The 12,582-nt window shown below is 44.0% G+C and overlaps 1 protein-coding gene across 2 annotated transcripts in view; it reads right to left on the bottom strand.

Annotated features, from left to right (window-relative positions):
- Positions 1-12,582, bottom strand: part of GRM7 (glutamate metabotropic receptor 7) — a 304,125-nt gene that overhangs the window by 1,858 nt on the left and 289,685 nt on the right. The window lies entirely within an intron of this gene.

Raw genomic sequence — 12,582 nt, 5'->3', positions numbered from 1 at the left:
ATATGCAAATTCTGTAACTAGAATGTAACTGCATGTACTGGACTTAGGAGATTTTATATTGAACTGTGTTCCAATGAATACAGAAAAGGCCTTTTCCCACTTACTTCCAAAAAAAAAAAAAAAAAAAAGAAAGAATGAAAAGTACGTATGCTTTTGGAGTAAAGATTAAAATCTAATATTCTAACTCACTGAGTTACCATGAGACCAGTTTAAGCTAATGGATATTCTCAAAAGGTTACAATTACCAGACATTGCTGTTATTATCAAGTATTCTTAAAAAGCATCTGTGGGTTTTTTGAGTAACTTGGATTCAGCAAAATACATTAATGTGAATCATAATCAGTCATACACAGAAAACCTGAATATATAAACAAACCTGATCCTCAGTGCACGCCCCAGGCAAATATACATTTGGAAGAGAAGAGAAAGGAATACGCTGATTTCTGGGGGCTGCTGAGCTCCACCACTGCCCCGCCCTGGGGGAGCAGAGGTCCGCCAGCCCTCCGGAGCATCCCCCGCCTTGGGGCTGGCCATGAAGCAGTATTAACCAGAGACCACTACCAACTTCTCATGTGGCCTGCTTTTCCGAAACATTTGCTTAAATAAGGACAGGCTCCTCACCAACAATTCAGAATATTTTGAAAGTATAATGCAGGGGAGCACAGTCTAATGTAAGTGGGTTTTTTTTTTTCATGGTGGTCACTATCTTTTTTTACTGGCAAAGACAATTTTACTGCTAGGTATTTTCAAGGCTGCAATTTAAGAACCTCCTGTGTAACTCCAGCACTTTGCAGTGTTATTCTGAAACCCTAATTCAGCTCTTTCACCGTGTTCCCGACCAGAGTCTGATCAATCAAAGCCTGATCCCACGAAACGCTGATCACCTTCAGTTCCTATTAACTTCTCTTGGACGTGAAGGTGTTCAACACATGGCAAGATAAAACTCATTATCCTTCAAGGCTAGACTGCAAATATTCAATAAACTGAGGTATGCTATTAAATGCTGAAGAGAGGTAAAATGCAGCTGGAAAAAAAATGTATCATCAGGAAACAGGTTGCAAAGTAATTACATGTATTATTTTGTGATATACTTCAGCTTTATCCATTACATGCTCCAATTCCAAATAGCAGCAGAATTCCTATGACAGAAAAGGAGATTTTGATACTCTCCACTGCTGGTTCATATCATGTCAACCCCTCTAATGCTCGCAGGGCTTTTACTCTACCTTTCAGCAAACCTGATAATTTTACTTGATGAGTTTTCTCACAAATTCAACCACAGCAGCTCATTTCTCATTTTCAATGTGACAACGAAACACCAGTGCCAAATGAATTTGGCCAAGAAATATTGTTGATAGCATGGACTTCTGTAACCTCTCTGTGAAAAGATGGGCTCCGTGCATCTGAACCTTAGACACTAGTTATCTTTGGCACAGCTCTGCTTTACAAGAATAATGTAGTTGACAAAAGCATCATCCATAATTTAGATAAAATGATCAATAAAAGCTTCATGGTAATTTTAGGAGAGGACAGACAAGCTTCTTTGGTTTTAAAGGCTGTTAGGCCAGAGGAGATCATGTCTCTTGTTATGTAGCTGGTGCATTTTGCAGCTCTGTCCCTGCACTAACTCCGGGAACTGGATGCTCAGCTGATGCATAACTTCCAGAAGCATCCAGTCTTGATTTCAAGACTTCAGGAGACAGCCAGCCTACCTCGATAATGAATCTCTACTGAGTCTCAGCTCATCATTATCATTGGCAATTAGGGCCAGGTATGGATTTGATTTTCTTCAAAGAAATTAATTTACATGAAAATGGGGAATGCTAATGAAACATCAGCATTACCAGAATCCACTATTCTTTAATCCACGATACATGATAGTTCCCTGTTCTTCAAATGGAAAATAGATACCGATCTCATACGCTCTGTTGCTGTTAGTGTTAATGGATGACGGCTTTCCAACAGTGGAAACAGATTGTCCTCTTGCAAATAACATATAAATGTTAATTAATATACATATAATTATGTCAACCTCAGGTGGCCATTGACTTAGATGCACTGGAGGCGGGCCAACAGCTGTGGCATGCAGAATCTGAAATACTGGACTACACCTTCTGTACAGGGACCAGCTGCATCCCCTGTTCCTGAGGTCACCATGCAGGAACAAGCCAGCCACTGGGCAGATGTGGGCTGCTGGCTATTCTTAAGTGCAAACTGCCATGTAGAAAGGAAACATCCTAGATATTGACTGCCTGCATATTTCATATTTGCAAACAGTTGTGCTCTGGAGGCATTTGCACCATATAATTTGCTGGAATAAAGGGGACCTTTCTATTTAGAAAGAGCTTACGTGTGGCTATCAGTGACAAGCGCCCTTTTCCGATAATTAGTGGTGAAGAGCAACAACTCTTCTGGTTAAGAAATTAGTAAGAGGAATACCAAAGAATACAATCTCACATATACAGACAGGACCCCTGTACTGGAAACAGTCTCCAAGGTTCAGTCCAGCCATAGGTAACCACACCACACTCACTTGGCAAGCGGAGTGCAGCACAGGGTTCTGCAGCTCCCATTATTTTGCCTTAACTTTTTTTGCTTGAAAAGAAAGTTGTTTTCTTCACGTTATGGTGGAACCCAGCCTAGGCTGTCACACTTCAGAAAGGTTAGGTAGATCTGCTGCAGGGATGCACGGAGTGATGAAGTGCAGTATTGCGTCACTGCTAACACACGGTACTGGATAGAAGGAAAGTGCAATTATCACATCTCCCTTGTGCTGCTGACATTGCTGTTAGTCTTCTGGTTTTATGAGTATTCCATGTACTCTCAATTTGAAAGTAATCAGGAGCTTTGAAAAACCAAGAAGCAAGAGCAATGGCTTCCAAGATGGGCTGAGACAGGACAGGCGCTTAATTTCTTGGCACCTGGACCAATGGAAGCATAAAGAAGGCACCTTGGCCATCACGAGCTTGACACTTCATAGCATGGCATTAATTTTAAGGATGTGACTGTGTACAAGATACTGACAACCATATCAGCTATGTCCTCTCAGTTATGTGCCATGTCTTCTCCCATTCTCCATAAATGCATCCCACCTTCCTCCCTTGCAAGCATCCATTTCAAGACACCCGCAGGCAGCCTGCAGCACCACAACCCAGACGAAGACAACCTGCCTATCTGCACGTGGAAAATAACCAATGTTTTGTTAAAGTGCAACAATTAATTGAACCCCTTTCCTTTTCAGCTCACCAACAGGCAGTGGGGGGCAGTGATAGCCTACACCCATCCCCTTTCAGAAGTGAGTAACAAGATTTGAAGTAACTGCATCTCTGTGCCAACAACATATTAAAAACAAACATGCCAATGCAAAAATCCTCTTGGATATATAAGTTTCATCACTTGACTGGTTTTCATTATCTTGAGAATGGGCCACGAAGAAAGAAGCTCCCACAGCATCCAAAAGCAAGGCAGATCTGTCAATACTTGCTCAGAGTGAGATTTAATCACTTTCACTTCAATTTTATGCACATTTGTAACCTCTTCCATGCTTAAAGAGAAAAGATTTACAGTGCAAGAAATAAATTTTATTACAGCCCACAGGCATCTTGAGCTATCAAATGTATGAAACATGATCTGAGTAATTCCAGCACTGAGCAAGGACCAATATCGTGATGGTTATGAGTCTCGAACTTGAGCTCCGATTTCCTTTCTAGTCACTGTGGCAGATTACGCTTACCCCCTCTTTTTCATTTTCTTAATTCTTGCTTAGAAACCTGTATCATTCATGCCAAGCGAAACAGCGGCTGATTATTAAATCCTACTTCTAGTCCATCTAAAAGGGAAATGGATGCATGTGGCTCCTCCTCCATCTCTGTGCCTGAAAAACAGAGCTATCCATATGCTCTGCTGCCTTTAAATCGGGGAATATATATGAGAAATAGATGAAAGTAACAGTCCTAAATGATTCTACAGGTTCACTCAGGACCCAACACATGGAACGAAGCTTGGAGAAAATAATATAATTTTAAATTTAGTATCTAAATGTAAATAGATTGTTATATCACATTTTCACATCTCTCCTGCTGTGCTCTGTACCATGGTGTATTGGCAACTTGTCTGGTATATAAATGCCTACAGGTGTACAAAACCCATTTCATGTTACTGCATGTGTTGGTGGGTAGCTGTTTGTCTCCGAGCTGCAGCCGGAACTGCATGACTTCTATGTAGATTAGCACACAGAACCTCATGTTTTAATAATGGAGTATGAATATATTGATTACAAATGTAACATTAGCAAAAAGCGTGTTCCTCCGTAATTGCTTTACAGCTTTCTCTTCTCATAAATCGTATCATCTTTAGCTGTTGCATCCCCTTGTCACTCTCAGTAAAGCAGCGACAGTTAGTGCTGAGGACGACGTACATAGCGGTGGTGCTCGGCCACCCCAGAGGTTTGTCAGCAGAGCACAATGACAACAGGGAGGGAGACGCCACCACAGACATCATTTCTATTTCCTGACTAATTTATCCAGTAGCTAAGCAGCCTGGTGGCAACCTGGCAACAAGTTCAGAGGGGACGGTTTGTTCTCCCCTTCTGCCACAGACGCTGGGGCAGGGCCCCTAGCAGGGGCAATCCCTCATCATCACCTGGCATTGCATCTGCCTGCCTTGGCACACATCACCCAGCCGCACGCTCGGGCTCTGTCGTGTTTGGTGTGCCAGCCAGGGGACACCGTCCTGCTCGGACGATCAGCGCTGCAGGAATGATTTCTTCCTATTTGTGCAGTCTTATCAAACCTGAGCCAACAAAAATACAGCAGCGACTATGATGTAACCTCCAAGATGAACAATACTCATGTTGAAGCACTGACTGAGGCATGAGCAACCCCAATAAACTTCTCTGACCATCCCTACATCACTTCTGATGGCCATGGCCCTCTGGCTTCTCCCGGCAGGACAGCTGGATTGCCTGCTCTTAGCGACTGCTGAAGTACCCAGCCGAGAGAATGGGCCAGAGGCAGGACTGAAAGAAAACGTTACACAGAACACCATAACAAGAAGCCAGGAATACTTAGAAAGACACTTCAAAAATTAATAGCAAAAACAATTATGTAATAGAATTGTATAGATTTACAGTCACCGCTCATACTCCTTTTGCTACTCTTGCGACACACTGTGTACTATGGCACGCATTACTAACACGCTGCTTGTAATCTCCCTGAAATGCTAGAAAATCAAAACCAGAATGTAAGTGGGTGGTGTCAGTTATATTTCAAGTTTGTCTTTTCCTTACCTTTTTTTACATATATATGCTTCAAATTCCTTAATAAGACTTCATCCCTCTCCTTTGCTCTGGTAAATTCCTTTTCCTTCTTATTTTTGCCCAGTATTGAGAATGATGTCAGCATAGAATCTCGATAGGCATCAGGTCAATAACTGCATTTCCAGACAAACACTAGACCATGCAAGGATATTCTCTGATGGGGGGCTATCCGGGAGAAAGTCAAGACACCTGGAACCCCCACCTTGCCACAACCTCTTTGTAAGAGATGCAAATATTTGCCTCTATAAAAAAATAACTTTTCTTTAGTTCAGCTGGATATCACACATTGTTAATGCTACTGATTTCACATCCCCATTTTTGCAATTGCCCTACCCCTCCCATCTAGCCCACTCTGCCCCATCAGTAGTTTCACCAAACCAACACCTGGGAAATGCGGGTTCAGATTTTGGAGAAGGATGCTCTGCATGTTACAACAGCGGCAAACACACACGGAGTGAGTGAGAGAGGCCTGAGGCAGGTTAATTCTCTAGAAGAGACAGAATCTGTGAACAGTGTAATGAATTCATTACATGCCATCAACGAGTGGTCCGGGAGGATGGAGGGCAGGTGGGGGGAGATAACGGTGTGAGGTTGGTACCACACGGCCTCGGGAACGCCCCTCTGGCAGAAAATAAACCCCGGGTTCCACTCTGGTTTCACCAGCTCCAAAAACAAATGTGATTTTCAAGTGTGATGATTGGTACATTCTGTGTGAATTGGTATCCAAGGCACAAGACCCTAAATTGTCACTGCAAATAGGATCAAATTAAGCAGCCCTAGACATGGAACATAAAGCTGAGAAGGAACTAAAATGGCATAAAAAGAGAACAGGGCCGTGTCGCTTAGCAACCACTACCTTTTCGGGTGGATTATGCGAGTCCGGACACATTTGCACCACAAATTTGCTTGTAATGTAAAGGAGCTTTTCCGTGTCTCTGTGTGACAAGTTCAGTTAGGTGCTGCGGTGGCGAGGACCATGAGACCGTGTCGGGTCAGCGCCAGCCCAAGCGTGACTAGCATCCCGGTTACGGCAGGGATGACCTGCTCCGGTGCAGACCTGCTCCAGCGCTGGGTTTGCACAAGGCCTGTTGCTGCTTCACTGAGATTTCTGATTAATTTCCTACAAGTAGTGCAGCTCACGTGATTCGGTTATTCCCCTCTGGAGAAAAGTCACAAGAAAAGCTGAACACTGTGGAAGGCTTAGTCATCCTCTTCATCCATCACTGATTCTTTCTCCAGCAGATTTATGTTAACACCAGACCAAAACCCCCACACTCATAGTACTGGTTCTTCCAGAACTTCAGTCTGGGCTTGCAGGGTCATTCCTGAAGGAACCAAATAAGGTTTGTGCATCTCTTCTCCTCTATAGGTGCAGGAGTTCAATGTAAAAGGCCATCAGCTCTTCACAGAAACTTTATTTTCTTAATTTAGCTTGCTAATAAGCAGATGCTTTCCTGGATGGAAGCGGCACCACTGTCTGCAGAGCTGCCACAGCCATCTTTCAGCCTGCTGGGAGTACCACCAGTTCTCCCAGTTACCACACCACTACTTTCTGACTGCATTCCCATCACAGATTACCCATCAGAAGAAAGTCTGAGATATCAGCAACTGTGATCAGGGCCAGCTTGATCAGCTTTGCAGAGGCACTAAAGCCACAATCTTCTATAGGATTTTGGCCTTCAGCTCAATCAAAGTAGCTGCTGGAGTTTAATTATGGCCATGTGTGTCTAAATTGCAGCTTTGATCCGACAGCCCCATGTCTGCTGCGCACCGACCCATCCTTGCTCTGTCCCTGTGCACACGATGATGGCACGTCTTACTCTGTATGTTGCAGCTCATACAGCAGAAACCTTCTGGGGAAGAGGGGAGCATTCACAGCTGTGTTGCTTCATGGGAAAAATAAAAAGAAAATCTGCTGCAAGAAGAAAAAAAATAAAAATTTAAAAGCTGCAGATTGCCTGGCATACCAAAAAGCCAGACCTCACTTCCAGCAGCATTGCCCCACCACATCCTCGCCTTTCCTGCTGCTGATGGCCTGCTTCTTTATGTTCATCCATGATTCTTCTGTGGAGATAACTTTAAAACCTACTTACGTGCTAAACTGACGTTTGCCTTTGTACCTGGATTCAACAGCAATGGACCCCAGGCCTGGGGAGAGGATGCCATTCTCCCCGCACTCGGCGCCGGCGGGCAGTCCCTGCAGGAGCTCCTCCTCTTTGGCTTTTTGCCTTTTTTAAGAACCTAGACATTTTTTTAGTGCTAATCTCCTCTTGAGTTTTATTCATTTTAACTGAAATGCTGTAGGTTTCCAGGTGATTACCACCAAAATAAGAAAAAGTGCCAGGTTTTAGGAATGGCTGTAAAAATTTTCCAAAGGTAATCTGAAAATTTCCTTCAGATGTTCCTTGAAAGACAAGTTTGCCGTCAAAGAATTCCCTGTGCCATCGTGATAATTTGTTTTGGCTTTGCTGAGATTCATCAGATCAGCTGCAGTATTCAAAGGACAGCACTGCAAGACACGTGCAAACTGCAGCCTAAGAAATGTCACCCCTCAGCCATGCCTGTGCCCCCCCAGGGTCACCCTGCCGCAGCAGGCAGCGTGTGCTGTGGGTGCTCCTGCTGTTTCCTACGGGATGCGTTATCTGGGAGACTCCTGCTAGCAGGGTGGAAGAAAAACATCTGTGTAGTAATGAAGATGAAAATCTTGTTAAAAAAAAAAAAAAAAGTCATAGAGTAAGGTTCCTGAAGCCAAACTCTTCAAACGAATGAAGGACAGCTGATAGGTGCATATGAGTAATAAAAAGTCCTGCAGATTTTAACTGGAAAAAAATCCCAACAACTAAGTTCATTGGATAAATGCAGAACAAATAACTTGGCTGGCTTTAAAAAGTATAAATACATACTCAGATATTTTCTTCAGTTTTCACAATATGACTGTCTCATTTTCTGCTTCCATACATTTGCAAGAAAACGCAATTACATTTGCAGAACCTGGCTGGCTGCAGAGGCCGCCCTGCTCTGTGCAGGCCCATTGTCCCCCTGCGACCTGGTGCCACCACGTGAACGGGCAGGACCAGCACTGCCAGACCTGTGGCAGCCCCATCTCAGCCCAGCGGCTGGGAAGACAACTGCCCAGCTGCCTCTGGGGCTCAGTCTGTGTTGGCAACGCGACATTCTGGTCAACACCTCGATCCAGAGAAACTGCTGTGCCTGACACCGCTTGCCAGAGACGTGTGCCGCCAACCCCACCAGCTAGGCTGAGCCTGCAGAACGTTCTGGGAGCTCCTGGGCAGCCCCCACCGAGCAGTGCTCCCGCTGCAAGCCCAGCAGACCTTGTCTGACTGCATTTGGCTATGGAGAGGGATGGAGAACATGCACAGTGATCCCACCTTTCTTGGAAAACAAAAGCAACCTAGTGGCAGTGGCTTTTTAAAGTATCCCACAGTTGTAATTCACCTGTTGCTGCTAGGAAGACCCACGTGCATGGGATTTAACACTGCAGAGGTCATCTGGTGGGATGGGAAGCAGGGAAGCAAATCCCAAGGCTGGCTGAAATCATTGCAAGTCAGGTTGGGCCATATGGACAAGTTTTTACCTAGCACAGACATGCAACATAGTGCTTAAGGTTCGAAGTCTAACGAGCTGTCACAAAAATGTCAAATGCTGGAAAAAAAAAACCCCAAACCAACCACCCCTCAGCCTCCCCCACACGTGCACACATACTAATTTAGGAAGACAGGGCCAGATCCTCTACTGGCTCCACTCCACTGATGTGACCAAGGTGGCTGGAAGCCAGACATCCAGCCCATCTATCTGGTTCCATCACCAAATGCCACTCAGATGTCATTGCTTCCAATCTGGAAAACACTGATAATGTTTATAAGCTCCTTCCTCAGAGGGAGACCATAAGGTGAACACCGGCGCCCAGAAATCTTGACTAAGTGATTAACGCCAGGAGAGCACAATCAGAAATAACAGCCTGAGCGATCCTGCACTGCTGCTTTATGCACACTTGATAACCTGGGTTCACCTCTGCAGTGTTGACAATGCAACTAATAACAATACAGTTACTTCATATTATTAGAATAATTATGTTTATGCATATGCATGCAAATGTGTTGTTCAGAGCAGGACTGGGCAAACGCTGCAGGTATATTTCTATCCAACAAGCATTCACACAGCTGTCACTTTACACAGCTGTCACTTCTAAATTCCTCATATTCTAACCAGGGCTACATCTTACCTTTAGGGTTTTCTTATTATTATCCCTTTTAGAAATGGATATTTACCCTGTCTATCATGCAGCCCCTAAGCAAACTCAGACTGCATAGCTAGTCAAGTGAATGATATAACACTTGAAGTGAGCCTTGAACCCAGGGGACTGGCAAAATATTGTGCAGAGTAGCGCCAGGGCCATAAGTAACAATTACAAATATCCAATATAATGGGTTCTTTTAACGAGGATTGCTTTGAAGTTCCCAGAAGAATTTAATAGGAAGCAAGAGTACGACCTTGCCAGTTCCCCAGGGCACACTTGGATTTGAAGTAGGTTTTTCTTTAAACAAAAGTCCATTTTAGCTTATAAGGCTTTCAAGTAGTAGCTGCTATCAGAGGTGTATGTTGTTAATTCACCGGGTTATTTTATGATGTACTTTTTGTGTGAACAGAGAATGTATCCGATGGGAAGAATAATAGAAGCAGTTCTTGGGTGAGATAACAGCATAATGATAGAAATCAGTTCAGGTCAAAGTGGCAATGACATGACATTCTTATAGCCTAAGACAGCTCGTTAGGGTTTGAGCACATAAAGTATGAGTTTGCCTTGTCATTCTGCAAATGTATTACACTGCTCTTGAACTTCTACCTCGATAGGGATGAAGAAACTTTAAGCTCAGACAACGTAGGAAAAGCGATTGTATTAGAAAGATGCTTGCACTACAGCACAAAGCTAGAAAATTCTGACTTCGTTTTGAGTATAATAATATCCATTAATTTCAGTGAAGCAGGCTTTCCTACAATGAGTCCCAGAAAGGATGGGAAGCTTATCATACTGATCACCTTAAAATCCACAAAATGATGTAAAGATTACTCTGCAAAGTCAGTACACAGCATTGCACATGGCACTTACCTCTTTAGAAAAGGGAAAGAATGAATTGCTTATTTGAAAGTTGAGCACATTCCACCCAGTATAGTGGATAAACAATGAACTCTGGCTCATGCATTGGCTGCAAAGCCGTGCTTCTCCTGAGTCAGAGGAAAGCAATACAGCCCTGTGTGCTGGGAAGTTTTGCCTAATGGCACAGGGTAACCATTACACTTCGAAACACTGCTCTCTGGACATTAAACTGAAGCTGTCTTATAAAGACAAGTAAGGAAAAATCCTGTAGGATGTAGCACAAAACATACACTTCCATTTTTAAGCCAGTGTGATGGGGAGCTCCCAGCTAAGCTCGAACTCCACAGGCAGGAGTGGCATCGCACTGCGTGGCTGAGATCCTGCTCCCATAAAAATGGCGGGCAAAGCACCCGCTGGTGTCACCAGAGCCAGTATTGCTGGCCCTAAAAATTTACAGTACAGTATAAAATAATGTGCGAAGTTACTGGTTTCTTACGATGCTTCTAGAGCACTTTTCCACTTGGACACGGGGAGCGCATTTATGTTTCTGGTGGTTTTCAAGCCACGTCTTCAGCCATGCACCCCACAGCCCTTCTGCCCCACCGCCAGCCTGCCGGCACCTAAAGGACCTAAAGGGCTGGGTCCTGCTCCTGGGCAAAGCACGTCACTGAGGAGCATCACCAGAATCAAATGGCCTCTGATGGGAGACATGCCCACAGTAAGGGCAAAACTGATCATCCAAGGGAATGCACTCCTCTGAAAAATGGTACCAAGATATGTACCTGTACTAATTCTTACGAGCTCTAAAACCAGGCCACAAACAGGGTGTGTGACACACATTCCCCCTCTGCAGTGGTGAGATATGGCATTCGTCACGTATGAATATTTACCAGTGAAAGTGGTAGTCCTCTGAAAAAAAACAAAAAGCACGTCATTTATTTCCCTGCCTCTGCACTGCTTACACTGATAACTCAGCATCGATAAACTCCTTGCATTAAGCTGGAAGGATAATTGAAACTACCCGCAGTGACAAACCCACTATCAGCCCTCTCAGCCACACCTTTGACTGCTTCACAAGGTATTACCAAGGTGGGTGCCTTCAGAGATAAATTTAGAGATTGTTGTCAATATTGCCATCTAAGCTGTTAACATAAAACATGACTTTGAGTCAATGAACAGACCCAATGAGCCACAGCCATTCTGTTTATGGCCTGAAAAATCATCATGTTTTTGCTGGAAAGATAACCACAATTGAAGTTTTGAGTCAGGTAGTAAGACTGTAATAGGAAAGGATTAGTTTTACCCTTCTAAATAAAAGCTAAAATCAACAAAGCCTTGTACCACTGAAGAGCACCCATCTTTGGTGCGTCTGGCTGCACCTTTCTCCTGTCTCCTGCTTGCCTGCTTGGCAGATAAAAACTCTGGATCAGGTGAAGTCTGAAAGTATCTGCAACACTGGGATCACAGCACAAAAAGCAGAAAATCTTATCAATGCTTCCAGCAAATGAACAATTGTGGAGAGGCTTAAAGAAGACCTGGCATGAGGAACAACCACGTTTACGTCTGCGCTTTGGGGTGCAATGCACAGGGGCTGAGCCGGGGGCACACCCCCACAGCCGGGAGCTGATGCCCGTCGGGCAGCCGGTGCTGCCCCAGCCTTCGCATCAACTGAATGCACAGCACTTCACTGCGGGTGGGAGCGTGCAACAGCCCCACCACGTACCTGCGAAGGCACACAGGGTCTTAGGAAATGTGTTTCCAAATCTTTATGAGATTATGGCAGGGGGAAAAAAAAAAAAAAGCCAATTCATATTATTCCTTAATTGGAGCTGACAATACAGAAAACATACTAATTTAAACTACATTTAAAATGTTTCCATTTGAATGCTGTGGACCAGAAAGATAACAAATAGTAGCAAATTATTTTCACCTGCTTAAAACAAAGTAATTAATAGTACTTTGGTTATCTTACCTGGAAAGCCAGGCTCTATTGAGAGCTGTTAAAGCCAAGTGTGAAAACAGTTTGCATGAAACATAATTAAAATTATGACCTGAGTGATCTTCTAAAATATCCCAAAGGAGTCCTGAAGTCAGAGCTATAGGAAAACGATTCCTCTTTACCTCTTGACTTTGTTCCTGAACTGGTTCC

This window comes from Falco cherrug, chromosome 4, assembly GCF_023634085.1.
Source record: "Falco cherrug isolate bFalChe1 chromosome 4, bFalChe1.pri, whole genome shotgun sequence".
NCBI classification, from domain to species: Eukaryota; Metazoa; Chordata; class Aves; order Falconiformes; family Falconidae; genus Falco; species Falco cherrug.
Note: the sequence above shows the minus strand (reverse complement) of the source record. Positions and strands in the feature narration are given on the sequence as shown.